At 35.5% G+C, this 16,838-nt stretch overlaps 1 long non-coding RNA gene across 1 annotated transcript in view; it reads right to left on the reverse strand.

Annotated features, from left to right (window-relative positions):
- Positions 1 to 649: 649 nt before the first annotated feature.
- The window catches only part of LOC148132035 (uncharacterized), a 39,524-nt gene continuing 23,335 nt past the window's right edge, over positions 650 to 16,838 (reverse strand). The window contains exon 3 of the long non-coding RNA XR_015747527.1: positions 650 to 717. This is a non-coding gene — a long non-coding RNA (uncharacterized LOC148132035). The remainder of the gene's footprint in view (positions 718 to 16,838) is intronic.

The following is a 16,838-nucleotide window of genomic DNA, read 5'->3' on the forward strand; positions in this document are numbered from 1 at the left end:
ATCTAAAAGGGCTGACAGAAGTAACCTTTATTCAAAAAAGGTATGCAATTGTGTCTCCTCTAAAGGTATTTTCTAATATTGAAGAAGTTACCTATTAAATTTCATGAAAATGTAACAATTTACAATAATATTAATTGGAAAAATTAATATTAAAAAATTAATGTTCAAAGTTCTGATGTTCAACATAAACATAAACTGCAACAGCTTCGCTGTTCATCTAGAACAGGGATGTCAAACTTGTAGCCCGCAGGCTGGATGCATCACACACTGGCTATGCCCATGCCTGGTTTAGCAAAGGGAGAAAAAGTCACAATATGTCATGTCCGATGCAAGTTTGACACTTCTGATCTAGAACTTAACCTTTTGAAATAAGCTATGTATAACTATAGAACATAGGCTCAAATTTTAATCTTTATTATTATAAAAACCTAGACAATAAACACAAAATATGTAATAACTGATAATTAGTGCAAGTATAATAGTGAAATGAATGAATGCATTGAGAAGTTCCTGAGTAATACCTCAGTATTACTGATAACCTGTTATAATAATGCAAATGTATTTGCTTTACAATACTGTCTTACTTTTATATTGCCAATTGAGACTTTGATAATCAGTATTATTTCCATCATTCTAAGCTAAATTTTTACTTACTTTATTTCCAGGGTTGCATCTCAGAATATATGCATTGCTCTTGCAGAAGTCGCCTCAAATTTGCTGGATAAAGTAAAAGGTACAAAAACAATTTAGCATGCATGCTTTTTGTCCACAGCTGTATTCAGATACTGGCATTCAGGCTTTTTTTTTTTTTTTGTATTTGCCATTGCTTTTGTAATGCAAGTGTTGCTGAATATTATTAAGATTATATTGTATAATAAAAACAATTTTATATGCAGAAATCTAGTGGATTAAGATTTATAAAGGCAAGCCTTCCATTTTATTGTAAAGCTAAAGGTTTCCACTTTCAGTCATGCCCGACTCTAAGGGGCAGTGCTCATCTCAATTTCGTAGCTGAGGAAACCAGCACTGTCCATTTCCATGGTCATGTGGCCAGCATGACTATATGCTGAGGTGCATGGAATGGTGCTACCTTCCTACCAAAATGGTGCCTATTTATCTATTCACATTTGCTTGTTTTCAAATTGCTGAGACAAGGGTGGGAACCCTGTCATGCAGCATTTGGGTCTCGAACATAGTTTTCCAGCTGATGAGCTCAGCATCTTTAACTGCTGAGTCATCGTGTCCCTTTGTTATTTTATAATTCAGTTATTTGATTATAACTAGCTCAGATCCTTATTTGATTTGCAAAAGTTCTGTTCTCTTCAATGTTTTAGAGATTTTTTAATCCATTATAGTCACTTGATGAAAAAGTAATTTTACTACGATCTTCTATTTTATTTTCCTGTGTAACTTTCTGGGGTAGTTTTAGCCTACTCAATAATTAACAGTTCAATTCCATATTATTTTTATTATGTCAAAAAGTAAATGAAAATACAAGTGATTTAAGCTGAATTGATGAACTACCAGTATTTCATTTTCAATCCCACTCAACTTTTGATTTTTTTTTGATCCAGTAATCTGAATAAATTATTCTGGAATTTGTGAGTGCTGCTAAAGTTAGAACACGAGAAGATTATATTTCTTTCTGAAATGCCAATTACACTTTGAAACAAACACATTATTTGTCTTGGTAAATATATAGATGTGATTCCACCCTGCCTTATCAAACTCAATTAAAAAAATTAAATTGAAAAGTCTATTTCTTGTTAACTGGAAATGGTCAAATGTCTATTTTACACATAATATACTATAAGCAAGAATAAAACCTGCAGATGCAGTATATTAGCATACATCAGAATGAACACATTTATATGAATTGTATGGTCTCTATAAATGCACTGTTTTCCCAATTTCATATTTGTAAAAAATTCTTTTTCCAAATTTGAACATGTCTTAGGTAATCTCCCTTTTCCCAGATATGCAATACAGTACTCATGAAAAATATATCAACTAGACATACAAGATACTTATTTGTCCCTGCCGAATATTGTGGATGCTTCTAATGCTATGCAGAATCAATGTGAGTTTTCTTTCTAGGCCAAGGGAATGGGGGAGTTATATCCCTGAATAACATCAGAAACATGTCAGAAATAGCCAATGAACAATTTTCTAGCGCCATCTATTGAGGAAAATAATAACTTCACATGTGGTATTTCTCTTTTATATCAATATATCGCTATAACCAGAAAATAATATATATAACTGCAAAATGCCATTTTTGGCATATAGGATTTGCCATGGTACCTATTGTGTGGCTAGGTTAGACCATGCAAAAATGAACAAGTAGGCCACTAAAAACCACAAAAAACTCCAGAAGAGGTTCTTAGGTATCACAAATTTAAGAAATGAAGCTGGAAAGACAAGAACACATCAGGCAATCAAAGCTTTGAATTCATGTGGGAGGGAAGAAAAAATAAATAAAACTAAAGCAGAAATCTAGGCAAACAGTCTGGGTACATTTTCACTAGTGGGTTCATGGAATCCAGGTAGAGTTACATCTGAGAATATTATGTCAAATCTGCCAATTTCTGAGTAAGAGAGTTAAGAATTTTGACAGTTGATTTTAATTAAGCCTGGTAGGAAGCCTGACATAAATATAGTTTTATTTCCTGCCTTATTTTGCTATCTGCTAACCACTACTCTTAGGTAATTGCTAGGTCTACTTGAGAAAGCTAAAAGAAGGAAAATAGAAATATGCAGTGAATTGTTATGCATGATTTGAAATCAAGTGCTTGAGCAGTCCATGAAGATGGAAACACTATATTTAGCTGGTCCTATAACTATTAATAAAAAATACATAATTTTGGGAAATTGGCATTAAAAATAGAAGTGGTTAATTCATAATGAACACCACTTGGTACCTTCAGTCACCAAGGTTTTCAGAGGACCAAGTGCAACATCTTGTAAATAGCCAAATTCCACAGTCTAATTGTCATGATAGAATTCAATCTCTGAATTCATGCCAGGTCCAGAAAGAAAAAGTACAAAATTGTCATGTAACATCTTCAATGCCCATGGCAAGAATCCATCTGGGAAAGTAAAATAATTTGACTGAACGCAGCACGTATTTTTACATATATTGAGATTCACAGAAAACTAGGTCTTTATTGCCCAAGTGATACCAAATTTATTTGTTTATAGTTTACATTTCTAAACATTTCAAATACTTTGTGTCCTAAACTTGGAACATTTTTATCTGCCTTCTAGTAGAAATTAATCTGGAGCACATCATCATATCTCTATGACAACTTTGTTACTCAGACTGCTCCTATTCCATTGATTAAGGTTACTAGATCCTAACAGACATTTAATGGGCAGCAAAGAATTGGAGAATAAGATATTTGTTATTTATTAAATAAATTTATATGCCATCCATCTCACTCTGAAAGGTGACTCTTTTTATATAGTTCTTTGGTGCCTAGTGTTTATTTTGAATTTTGCAGTCCAGATTTCTCAATTTTTCTGTTGGCTGATTGATTATTGTATGAGTGAGTTTTTGTACCTTGGCTAGTAGTAAAGAGACAAGTCACAAAATTTGCACAAAGAATAAAATGTCAACATTTTCTTCATATTAAGAAAACATTTGTTCTTGCAGAGGAATATTGTATTAATATTTAATAAATTAATATTCTTATTCCTCCAAATAAATAGAAAATATTTGATTTTGTGAAAGGAAAATATTCAAATGCAATGGCTTGAAAATTGTACCTTTACAGGCAGTCTTCAAAGTTATATCCAACTTGAAAAAGGAAACTTATGAGCCGGATTCAAAGTTTTGATACTTGGGCTCCCTCCAAAATGTGACTGGAACTTCAGGTGCTCATATCATGCCTGCATTAATAGCCATTTGTAGCATCCTGCAGTCATGTGACCATATTTTACAAGAACCAGTTCTTCTGAGCTCATTTAGAACTGAACATAACACTTTCAATTTGTGAACTTCATTTGTAATTTTATTTATTTTCTGCCTTTATTATTTTTATAAATAACTCAAGGCAGAAAACATGCACACATATTCCTTCCTCCTATTTTGCCCACAACAATTCAGTGAGGTGAGCTGGGTTGGGACAGGCGAGTTGGGCTGAAAGAAAGTGTGACCCACCCAAAGTCATCCAGCTGGTTTTTTATGCCTAAGGCGAGACAAGAACTCACAGTCTCTTGGCTTCTAGCCTGGTATCTTAATGAACAGACCAAAGTGACCCTCAATAAAAACTGGCATTTGGAGTTTACTTCACAATGTTGGTAGAATCACAAAGTTGAGGACAATCACAGAAATCACCTAATCCAAATTCTTTGAGCAGGATGCAAATAATCATCCAAGTCTTTCTTTGAAGACCTCTAGAGAGGAAGAGTAGCTATTGCTTTTGCTGGCTGAGAGCTCATATAATCAGGTGAGTTCCTTTTGAAATCTAACAGAAATCTTTCTGTAGTTTTCACAGACTGGCTCTGGTTTTGCTGTGAGGAGGAAATGAAGAATAAGTCCGCTCCATCTTCTGTGTGACGATTTTTCAGATAGTTGAAGGCCGTTATCTTCTGTATCCCTTTAATTGGTTTTTCTGTTGGCTAAGCACGCTTCATAGGATTATTCACAGTTATTCTGCATAGCTTTGTTTTCAGAATTTATCTGAGTGGCACTCAAGCATTCTTCTGAATAAGAAGGAATGGAAACTCTTCACAAACTAGGATCTCAAAGCAGAGCTAAGGCATCAAGTCTTCAACCCAGCTCAGAATAGGGCTAGCAGCAACAATTAACATACTCTTTCATTCACAAAGTGCATATATGAACTTAAGAGACTGCTTATAGATTGCTTTAGATATCTGATCTGCTTCTATAGGGTTAATTTTCCATTTGCCTTTTTTTTCTTTCATATTTAAGCAAAATGACTGAAATGTAAGCAAATGTATTGCATAATATGCCAATGTATGCAATGGTGGGATTCATTTTTTTTTTACTACCAGTTCTGTGGGTGTGGCTTGGTAGGCGTAGCAGGGGAAGGATACTGTAAAATCTCCAGTCAGAGGTGGTATTTGCCTGTTCTCTGAACTACACAAAATTTTTGCTACCGGTTCTCCAGAACTGGTCAGAACCTGCTGATTACCACTTCTGAATATATGTAAATAAAATAGTGATTCATTGATGTTTCTGTAAATTATTCCTTTTTTATTTTTATTTTTTCCAAATAAAGTACAAAAGACTCTCTTACAAACATATTCAAGTCTGTCCAATAAGACTTTTCCTTCTACTGTAGCATTTCTCTTTTAGTGGGCCACACAGCTGGTTCTAACAGATTGCACTCCTCTATAGGTAATAGACCCCTGCAGCTTATTAGGTAGTATTCCCAGGTACAATTCTGCCCATAGAATATACAATAGAGCATATCCTGCTCTGGGGGGTATTAAGCCAGTGGCACCCTCTTGGATCCTCATTTCTCTGGAAGTGAGATTGGCTCTGATCAGTGGTGGGATTCAATTTTTTTTACTACCAGTTCTGTGGGTGTGGCAGAGGAAAAATACTGTAAAATCCCATTCCCTCCCCATCCCACTAACCTGCTTTCCAGCTCTGTTCTCCTGTGCAGGGCAACAAAAGAAGACCCAGCTGATCAGCTGGTACTCAGGAGGTAGAAAATAAACAGAGGGGCAGTCAGAGGTGGTATTTGCCAGTTTTTGAACTACTCAAAATTTCTGCTAACCGGTTCTCCAGAATACCACCTCTGGCTCTGATCCTACTAAAAAAACTTTTTAACAACCCTGTAATCTATTAACTTGGGGTAGAGTCAGGATGACTGATGAAGCTGACCATTGACTGGCTGGATGTTCTTCCTGATGCCATATGGAGTTCGCAGCAGATATTTTTCCCTTGTGCCCTAGGAGAGAAAATCTACTGCTACCTAGGATTGAACTTCTAACCTTCCAAGCAAAAGGTGAGTGTTTTCAACACTACTCACTGAACCTGACCCTACTGAACTTCCAGAAAGCCCTTTAATTTGGTTCTGTCCCATGGAAATAGGAAGCCTTCAAAATGGTTGTATAGTAAGATTCTGAAAATATTCTTCCACTGGGTTTTTTATTTGTTTTTTATTTATAGTTTTTAATAGTTTTGTTTTGGTTGCTTTGGTTCTTTCTGGTTTCTTTTGACTTGTGTCTGCCTCCTAGAGTCACATGCATGAGATTGGTGGCTATACCTACATTCAATACCTACGTACCTACACACTTGGGTTTTTTTATGAGAGCAGAGACCCAGCAGCCTATAGAATCTCATGCAAAGAGAATGAATTAACATAAGAGCTGACCTTTGCTTTTGCCTCAGTGTAACTCTTTAGGAAACTAAACCTAATTTTAATATTAATTATGTGTTTAATATAAATTATACCTGCTCCATCATTTGAATTGGAGCAGCCATATACAAGGAAGAAAATTTAAAGACAGAGGCTTTCAAGTCAATCTTAAAAATGGTCGGCTTTATAAATATTTCTTTCTTCATGTGGTTTTATACTGTAGTTTACTTTGCAAGCAATAAGAGAGTCCTTTATTTTCTTTCTTTTTATATGTGTCTCATTATTTATTTTTTAAAAGAATAGTTCTGAGCAAATTTCAGAGTTGTTGGACATATATCTAGTCTATATTTTTAACAATTACTGTATGCTCTATACATGGTATAATTTTTAATATATAATAAATTGGGAACTGTAAATAGTATAGATAATGATTAATGCAGTTTATTACCAGTTTGAGTGTACATACTACTTCCAGTATGAACTGTTTTCCTATTGAATATTAACACTTATATGCATAGGTGGTATTCAGCAGGTTCTGACCAGTTCTGGAGAACCATTAGCAGAAATTTTGAGTAGTTCGGAGAACCGGCAAGTACCACCTCTGACTGGAGATTTTACAGCACCCTTCCCCTGCCACACCCACCAAGCCATGCCCACAGAACCGGTAGTAAAAAAACAAAATCGAATCCCACCACTGCTTATATGATAGGAGAAAGGCTGCATTTGAAATGTTATGTGAATTATTGATATTATTCCTTGCTATATTATGTCCTGCAGTAGTTTCTAACAGTTTTTCCATTTTAATTTGCTTGAAGTTACCAAATGTAATATGCAAGGAACTCTGCAGATGTTGATTTCTGAATGCAATGAAAGGACTTCAAACAAAAAAAAAATGACCATGCATAATGCTTCCGCAGTATTCCAAATTTATTCTCCAATGCTCAATTTAGGAAACTTTATTAAAACTACATTTTGGATTTTGGGTGACATAAAATTTTGGATGACATAAAATTTATGATATACACTATTATTTAAATTATTTAACCATTCATTGTTAAATCATATTTTTGGGACTGCAAATGGCACATTCTTCCAACAGTTGATGGAACACACAAGACATCCATATTGCTGAATCAGAATAATCCTTTCCCTTCTACTGAAACCATTTTCCTTCATTTATAGCCTAGCAAATATGTTATGCTGGATGTACATCAGATCAGGTGATAAGCTGTTTCATTAATTCTTGTAGTAACTGATAGATCAATTCCTCACTGATCCCAAAAAGCAGATTCTACACTTTCAGGAAAATGGAATGAAGAAAAAAAAGTTCAAAAATGCTCCTATTTCATTTATTTCTTTTATTGTTAGATTTATATTCTCTTTCCCACAGCAAGGTCAAACTCAAGGTCCGCAGGCCAGATCTGGCCTGAGGGATGCTTAGATCTGGTTTGCGGGCCCATCTTGGAAAAAGCAAAGGACCGACCCGTGGTGTCTCTGTCAGTGAAAACAGAGGTCAAAGAGGCTACACGTGGCTTGGGCTCTGATTTTACCTGCAATGGCCTCCTGCAGCCCTCTGCCAGAGAAAATGGAGCTCCATTTTTAACAGATAACAGATAGTCAGAATTGGAAGGGACCTTGTAGGTCATCTAGTCCAACCCCCTGCCCAAGCAGGAAATCCTACATCATTTCTGACAGATTGCAGTCCAATCTCTTCTTGAAAGTCTCAAGTGATGGCACTCCCACAACTTCCGAGGGCAAGCTGTTCCATTGATTGATTGTTATCACGGTCAGAAAGTTTCTCTTATTTCCAGGTTAAATCTCTCCTTGTTCAGTTTCCATCCATTATTCCTGTTCTGGCCTACAGGTGCTTTAGAAAATATCTTGACCCTTTCCTCTCTGTGGCAGCCCCTCAAATATTGGAAGACTGCTATCATGTCTCCCCTGGTCCTTCTCTTTACTAGACTAGCCAAGCCCAGTTCCTGTAACCATTCTTCATATGTTTTAGTCTCCAGTCCCCTAATCATCCTGGTTGCTCTTCTCTATGCTTTTTCTAGAGTCTCAACATCTTTTTTGCAATGTGGTGAACAAAACTGGATGCAGTACTCTAGGTGTGGTCTTACTAAGGCTTTATAGAGTGGTATTAGTACCTTCCTTGATCCTGATTGTATCTATTAATACAACTTAGGATTGCATTAGCTTTTTTGGCTGCTGCTGCACACTGCTGGCTCATACTTAGTTGGTTGTCCACTAAGACTCCAAGATCCCTCTCACAGTTACTGCTATTGAGCCTGATTTCACCCAGTCTACATGTATACTTTTGGTTTTTCTTGCCTAAGTGTAGGACTTTACTTTTCTCTACACTGAATTTCATTTTATTAGATATGTCCCAGTGTTCTAGTCTGTCAAGATCCACCTGGATCTTGAGCCTATCTTCTTGGGTCTTAGCTATTCCTGCCAGCTTAGTATCATCTGCAAATTTGGTAAGTTCCCCTTCTACTCCCTCATTAATGAAGATATTGAAGAGTACTGGGCCTAAGACAGAAACTTGTGGCACCCCACTGCTTACTTCCCTCCATGTAGACTTAGATCCATTAAGGACTACTCATTGAGTACGGTTTGCCAGCCAGTTGCGAGTTTATCTAGTGATGGTGCTATCTATTCCACTTTTTTCTAGCTTACTAAGAAGTAGATTGTGGTCTGCTTTGTCAAAGGCCTTGCTGAAATCTAAATATATTATGTCCACAGTATTTTGCTGGTCTACTAATTTAGTCACTATGTTGAAAAATGAAATAAGATTGGTTTGGCATGATCTGTTCTTAACAAACCTGTGCTGACTGCTAGTTTTTACTTTACTTGTTTCTGGATGTTGGCAGATCTGTTTTTTTATTATCTTTTCATTTTTATTGGCAAGAGGGTTGTAGGAGGCCGTGCATGGCCTCCCCGAGCTCCATTTTTGTTGGCAGAGGCACCACAGGCCAGTCTTTTGCTGTTTCCAGGGTGGGCCCATTTTTCTCTTAGGGTGGAAAGAAAAAAAAATCCTGTGAACTCAATATAGGCATCAGGAAGGGCAATCAACTAGTGAACACTCAGATTCATCCAATCACCCCGGCTCTACCCCGAATAGGAACTATAGGGTTGTAAAAAGGAAGGGTTTTTTTTTTATTGTAATAGTTACACATTTGCTGCCAAAAAAATGCAACTATGTCACACATGATCTTTTCCTCAAATTTTTAAAGTAACAATAATACATTTATTATTTGAAATAATATACCTGTCAACTCATAAAGCATTTCTATGCCTGTTTCCGAGTTGCCATAAGCAGGAGGTGGGGGGGAAACTGAAGAATCAGTACAGCAATTAAAAACAGAAGTACATTCCATGCTTATCTTACAAAGATTGTAGTCTAGGCACCAGAGAGTTGTGATTGATGACACCCAGCTGTGAACTGTGCTTCATTGGAGAATCTGATTTATGATACACCCAGAAGGGAGGGGGGAAATAGGGTCACAGGTGACTGTAAATTACATGTGGCAGAGTTGGCTTCATATAGGTCAATGCCAACATGTTGCTCCTAATAAATCTTTTGGATTCTTTTGAAGCTTGGCTCGAAGCTCATGATTTAATTAGGGCAATCTCCAGAACCCTGACAATACCATTGCTATCCTCCTTGACTAAGGAATTGGGTTTGTTATTATTAAAAGTTTTTTTTTGAACAATCATGACTAATCAGTATTGAAAAGATTACTTAGCTGGGTTATGAAACATCTGCAAGTGAGTGAGAAAGTTCAGAGAGCCCCAATGATCTACAATTCATCCCTGAGATACATATACTCCCTTCTTTTGGATCATGACCATGATGATAGATTGAAACATATAAAGTCCTATTATGAACACAGAAGAAGACAGCTAATCCCACTTGGTCTGAGTACAAGGTAAAGAAAAAGCAATTAAATGTAACTGTTATTTATAGCTACCAATTCAAGTTAAATATAACATTCTTTTCCTTCTTTCCCTTTGATCCTCAGGCTTCAATCAAAACCTTTAAGTTTAAATGGGATTGCATTTTGAAATGAAAGCAGTTTAAATGGAAATAACAAATCTCCACCTCCTGTCAAATCAGGAATTTAATAGTGTGTGCTGCTGAAGTGCCGAGCAATCTTTTCAAGTTTCTGGCTTGAAGTGATAAGAGTAAACAATCAGTAAGCTTGCTCTGAAGGTAAGAGATAAACTAAGGCATCGCCTTTCATGTCACTTCAAAAACTAAGAGCTTAACATAAGTTTTTATTTTTTTTGCAAAAAGTCACTAGGTGAAAATGGTCTGCTTTTTGCTTTGCATGCTGATTGAATTTCATTAATGTACTGATAAAGATACATACATTTTTTTCTCAGTAGCTGTGATAGTTTCAGCATTGCAGTCTGTTTGAGCTGTTGTAATTTTTCCTTAAAACACTCTTCACTACATTGCTGAAAATAGAAGATCTGAACTTTCCCACCTAAAATAGACTTACTAAATAAATACAGTTATAGTGTTATATTGGAAATAAATATGTCCTGTCCTAAGTGTGTGTTACTACACCGAAGAAACATTCTCACTGATGGTGTCAGGACAACAATAATCTTAAGAAAATAAAAAAAATGAGGGGGTCCAAATGATAGTCGATGTCCAAAGTTAGCAGATTACAGTGACTCACTTGTGTGTTGCACCCCAACAAAGCATGTACATACACTAGAAAAAGACTAAAATGCAGCAATAGCTTTGCAACTGGTTAAGGAAACAAGATAACTACAAAGGGAAACATCCCATGATGTTAACACAATCCTAGAAAGGAACAGAAGCAGCTTTGATATATACCACTTATTCTAAGAAATTGGAAAAGGCAAGAATTTATGTAGTATGTACCTTGGAATTGGCTTGCTCTCAAGGCATAAATTCTGAAACAAGTTAGTCACTACCATGTATGCATTGGCACATTAATAATAAAGTCATTCTTAAGGATATTACATGAGAGATATAGCAAAGAACATAATACTCCATTCATGTAAATAAGCACAAGCATGATTATGCAATTGATTCAACCTGAATTCTTATCTCAGCCCGACACAGTAGGAAGTGGGCAACATGTAGAATGGCAAAGCAGTCTCTAGATTAGATATCCTACTTTGCCTAGAAGAACCTACAGCTGTCTGTAGAAAATTGAGGATAGGCCGCATTACTTGCAGAGCCATAATGTGCCAAAACTGGCTGTTATTATGTTATTATGCTTATGTATTCAACTAAGGCTGATAATCTTAATTTTCTCTGCATTATTAAACATTATTTCAGATTAAATTGACTGGAACCATGGTAGGTATCAGAAATCTAGCCTGCCTAGTGATGAAATATTGTGACTTAGATTGTGAGAGGAGCAAACAATTAAAAAGTGGGAAGGTAATAAACTTAGGGATACAGAAAAAGTGAGAAGGACATTGAGAAATCTAACAATGAATAAGTTTTCATCTGGAAAAAGGTCTGCTTGTTTCAGATATGTGATTTAAAGATCAGACTATCCATATGTAACCATGGCAAAGAAATTAATATAATTCTGTTTTATTATCAGTGATGGAATGGCTGATTTGCTCAATGAAAGACTGAGAAATTTAATGAATGATACAAGGATGATGAATATGGAATGGATAATTTTATTGTCTTAAGAATGGTACTTACTAAAAAGAGTCATAGAAGGAAAGAGGTGTCATAGAAGTTACATTAATGGGAAGTATGAAAAGGAATATTCGGTGGAATAATAAAATAAAGATGTGGATGAAATAACATGTATATAAGAAAATAATGCTTCAAAAAACAAGATGAGATAAAAAATATTGTCTTGTATATACAGGGAAAGCCAAAAACAAACAAACAAACAAACTTATCTGGGAGACATAAAAAGAAGAGTTAAGAATAAAAGAGGAATGAAAAATGCAGACGGATTTTGAGAGTAACTAAAAGAAAATGGAAATGAGTAAAAAGGGCTGAACTAATAGCTTCCAGCAAAGTGGATAATATTCAAAAATAAAAGTAGGCAAAGATGTTGGATTAAACTGAAACTAGGAAACATCGGAAGGAATATTTTAAAGATCTGAATGAAAATGATATTAGTACAGGGGCGGGCAAACATTTTGGCTTGGGGGCCTCATTGACTTTTAAAATTGGACAGACGGGCCGCCACCTGGTGTCGAAATGCCTGTCATTACAAGTCAAAATCAAATGAATGCAATCATTCAATCATTCACATCAAACCTTAATTCTGTACCAATCTTCGGCGGGCCGGATTAAAAAGACCAACGGGCCGGATGTGGCCCGCGGGCCGTAGTTTGCCCACCCCTGTATTAGTATGATAAAGAGTAGAACTGAAACTAATGCTATACATGTAATGTCCAGGAAAAAAGTGATGAAAAGGAAATTTGTAAATGAAAAAGAAAGCAAAAGTAATACCAATTGTAATAGGCATCTTCAGTGCAATCCCAAACATCTGGAGAAGTATATGAACACCATTGGCAGTGACAAAATCACCATTGGTCAATTGTAGAAGCTTTACTTGGAACAGTTTACATCTTGCAATGATACTTCTAATATCATCAAACATCAACATTTCCCTACCCCAGATCTTGGAAGGATTTGATAGGTGGATAAAATGCCAAATCCAGTTTTAAACATCTGGCTAACTGTGTGACCAGCCATAATAACAACTCGACTCTGGACAGTTGTATATATTGCAATCCTACTGTTTTTCTTAAATTCAACTGACTTATTATAAATTAATTCACCAATAAGTAAATAATCAGACCAATTTCCTTGCTGCTAATTTATATAAAATATATTATTCTACAATATCACTTTTCTTTCCATTCCTCCATTTGACTGTACTTGATATGCAAAGGATAGGTGAACCCATCATCCAATGAAATGTTTGAGCAAGACATGAAAAACTTGAGATGAGCTTTTGAAATGAGAGGTCTTGACTACTCTAATTCAGGTTGCAAACACAGAGGCAGGGGCGGGGGGAGAGTTGCTAAACAATTATTTACTACAGCCAGGCAGATAACAGTAGGCATGATCATAATTTGAGGTTCTTGCCTGAATAATTTCATTTGAAGTTCAAGTAGCAAACAAATGGTTCAAATATATTCCAGGAATCAGAGCTGAGTCTGGTAGTAAACCAGTCCAATAGTCAAGGAGTTAAGAGCAAGGAAACAGAGCAAGAGAAGGAATAATAGTCACATGCTGGCATTCCAAATGGTTGATTTCAATGAAGTCTGAAAGGAAAGTGGCTGCATCAATCTATCAGGTGCTGAAATTATTCAGGTCTTGCCTTTGCCTAGCCAGGAATCTCATTGATAGTGTTGCTATGCTCAGTGCTTTATGCATTGAGAACTGGAGCTTGGGGGTCATCCCTCATCATCCAATATATGCTCCAACTGATCAGGAGATACTTGTGATTTATCATGGCTGGATGATTCCTGAGACTGACAATCCAGAGGCTCACCTGGAGTAATGTTGAAGTTGAAGTCAGATTCTGAATCTGAATCGTAGCTCATGACAATGACCATGCCAGGTTTAGTGAAGGAGGAAAAATTGTGATGTCACATGACAATGCAAGTTTGACTGGAATAGTCTAACCCAGGCGTGTCAAACTCGCATAGTCTAACCCAGTGGGAGATCCGTCATGGCAATAAGTATGGTACAGGAAAGCATAGTTCTTGACATTTGTTTTAATTTTATCCAACAATAGTCTTTAAGAGAACGATGCATCACTTTAAAAGTTTCAAAATGTTCAGTTAGCTAGTTGCCATGGCAGAACTGCAAGATATTCTCTCTGAAGGAATAAACCAATCAAAGAAGGTGATGCATGGTTGGTGATCACTTGCTTGCTTGAATCATCAACGTTAGCACTCAGAAGTATAACAGACTATCCAGTTGTCTAGTCTTGGCTCTTTTGCATCAAAAATGGAGTTCCCATTATGAAATAATCTTTGTCATTAAGCCACTTATAAATCATATATGAGATAGGTCTATAGGAATTTTTCTGTTGTTGCAATGGAAAGGTAGTATATTTATCAGCATTCCTGTCATATTTCACTTTGATAGTGAGATGGGTGCCACATAAATTAAATAAATAAATATTTGAAAGGCAGAGCCCTGAAAATGAAAATTTAATCTGTGCCTAATGATCAAAGAATGCTGTTGTCTCAAAACTGTCATTTACCCAAAGAAAAGAAATGAACTATTGTAGAAATATTGTACACTATTGTTTACACTCTTTTTATCTTTATCTTTTTATTGTTGTAAACTTCCTAGACCATCCTCATGGTGAGATAGGTGGCAAATAAATTTAACAAATAAACAACAAGCCATATGTTTATAATACTACACTTTCTTATAGGAAAATCCAGAAAAACAACATAATTCAAATACTGAAGGTGAAAATTTGGAAACAGTCCTGACTTCATTCAACATATGCATGAATAATGTGTGCCCATATCTAAGTAGCATGTCTAAAACTTTCTTCAAGAGCTGAACTTCCTTAGAGGACTGATATTTTTATAATTTGGCAACTTTCACTATAAATCCTGCCCCCACCTTGTTAAACATAACTATTCCAATGGCAAACACAAGGACACTGCTAAATTTATTTTCAGATTTCCCAGCTATTTGGATATAAGTGGTCTTTTGAGATACTTCCTCAAGATAATTTTAGAAGAAAATTTAGGTTGCTGCATCAAGGATTCAGCATCTTGTTTTGAAGTCTAAAAAAAAAAATCAGACCCGATAACTTTCAGAGAAATAGTGAGCTAATGTAGGAGGTCCAATGCTCTTCATTTGAATTACTTTCAACATTCAGTCCTAATATCTACTCTTATATTTTTATCTGTATACTAAACAAAGCTTTATTTTTCTTCCTTGACATCCATTCTTATTTAGAAAATATTAGAGAATCAGCTTTACATTTTTTGTTTTTAATATTATAACTTACGTTAAAATAAAACATGAATTTTAAAATAAGATTCAAAAATGTTAAATGCTGTGATAGTTTATTAAACCTGGTTAAATAATTAGAGATGATTTATATGGCACTAATTATTGTTGCAAGATGAATATTGTAAAAGTACACTGTATTCAATACGTGATACTTTTGTTGGAAGGAAAATGGAAACTATTCTAATCTCTTTTACTCTATGCTTTTTTCTTTCATTTTAGAAATGCAGGCACCACATTATTGTATTTTACAAAAAGGGATTATGCTGGAGAAGAATAGATAGCTTTGGTTGGTATGCAGTAATTATGAATAACAAATTAACATAATATATTAGGCTGTAAAATATATTTTACTGCTGCTTGAAATTCAGAGCCACAACGAATCAGCGATGAATTTGTAAGGATCTGAATATGATTTATTTTATTTATTTATTTATTTATTTGATTTGTCAATCACTTACAAGATAATAGGTATAAGTATAAACATAGTTATGAGTACATGAAATGGATACATATAAGAAAAATAAAAGAAACAATAGGACAGGGACGGTAGGCACGTTGGTGCACTTATGCACGCCCCCTACAGACCTCTTAGGAAAGGGGTAAAGTCAATAGTGGACAGTCTAAGGTTAAAGTTTTTGGGGTTTGGGGAAGAAACCACAGAGTCAGGTAGAGTATTCCAGACATTGACCACTCTGTTGCTGAAGTCAGATTTCCTGCAATCAAGTTTGGTGCGGTTAACTTTGAGTTTGTATCTATTGTATGCTCTTGTATTGTTATGGTTGAAGCTGAAGTATTCATTGACAGGTAGGACATTGCAATGTATGATTTTATATACTATACTTAGATCGGATCGAAGGCGGCGTAGTTCTAGGTTTTCTAGGTCTAGAATTTCAAGTCTGGAACCCACCCAAAGTCATTGGCATTACACACATTTAATAAATATAATAAATATTAAACAATATATATTTACAAAGAAAAATGAAATAATACATATTCTATAATATCTTAATTTTAGCAAGTACGTCTAATTGGCTGATGCTTTTATATTTCATGCCTCATTTTAAACTTTTGCTTTGTAATTTGATTTTTCAGAAGCTACATATTTTAAAGTACTGAATTTGTAAAAAAAAATTTGATGCCTAGTCCCAAGTTTCTGAACTCTGTACAACAGTAGACCAATAAAAAGGCAGTCCAGCTGCTTCACTTAGCACCACTGAAATTAAGTTTACTGTAAAAGTACATAATAGCTTCTACATCTGAGCATATTTAAAAAGGGAAAACCGTCCCCATTTTCTTCAGTGTTAGATGAAAGGTTGGCGGGTTGTTTAATGCTGCCGAGAAGTCACAATAGGAAATGAAAGAAAATGTTGGGGATAGGGAGGATGTTATGCAGTACAGGTGAATATTCAAAAGAATCAAATACTGCAGGGGTCTTCAAACTTGACAGCTTCAAGACTTGTGGACTTTAACTCCCAGAATTCCTCCTC

Source organism: Notechis scutatus, chromosome 2 (genome assembly GCF_049901735.1).
Source record: "Notechis scutatus isolate UNSWTSFEM ecotype Mainland chromosome 2, rNotScu1.2, whole genome shotgun sequence".
In the NCBI taxonomy this organism is placed as follows: Eukaryota; Metazoa; Chordata; class Lepidosauria; order Squamata; family Elapidae; genus Notechis; species Notechis scutatus.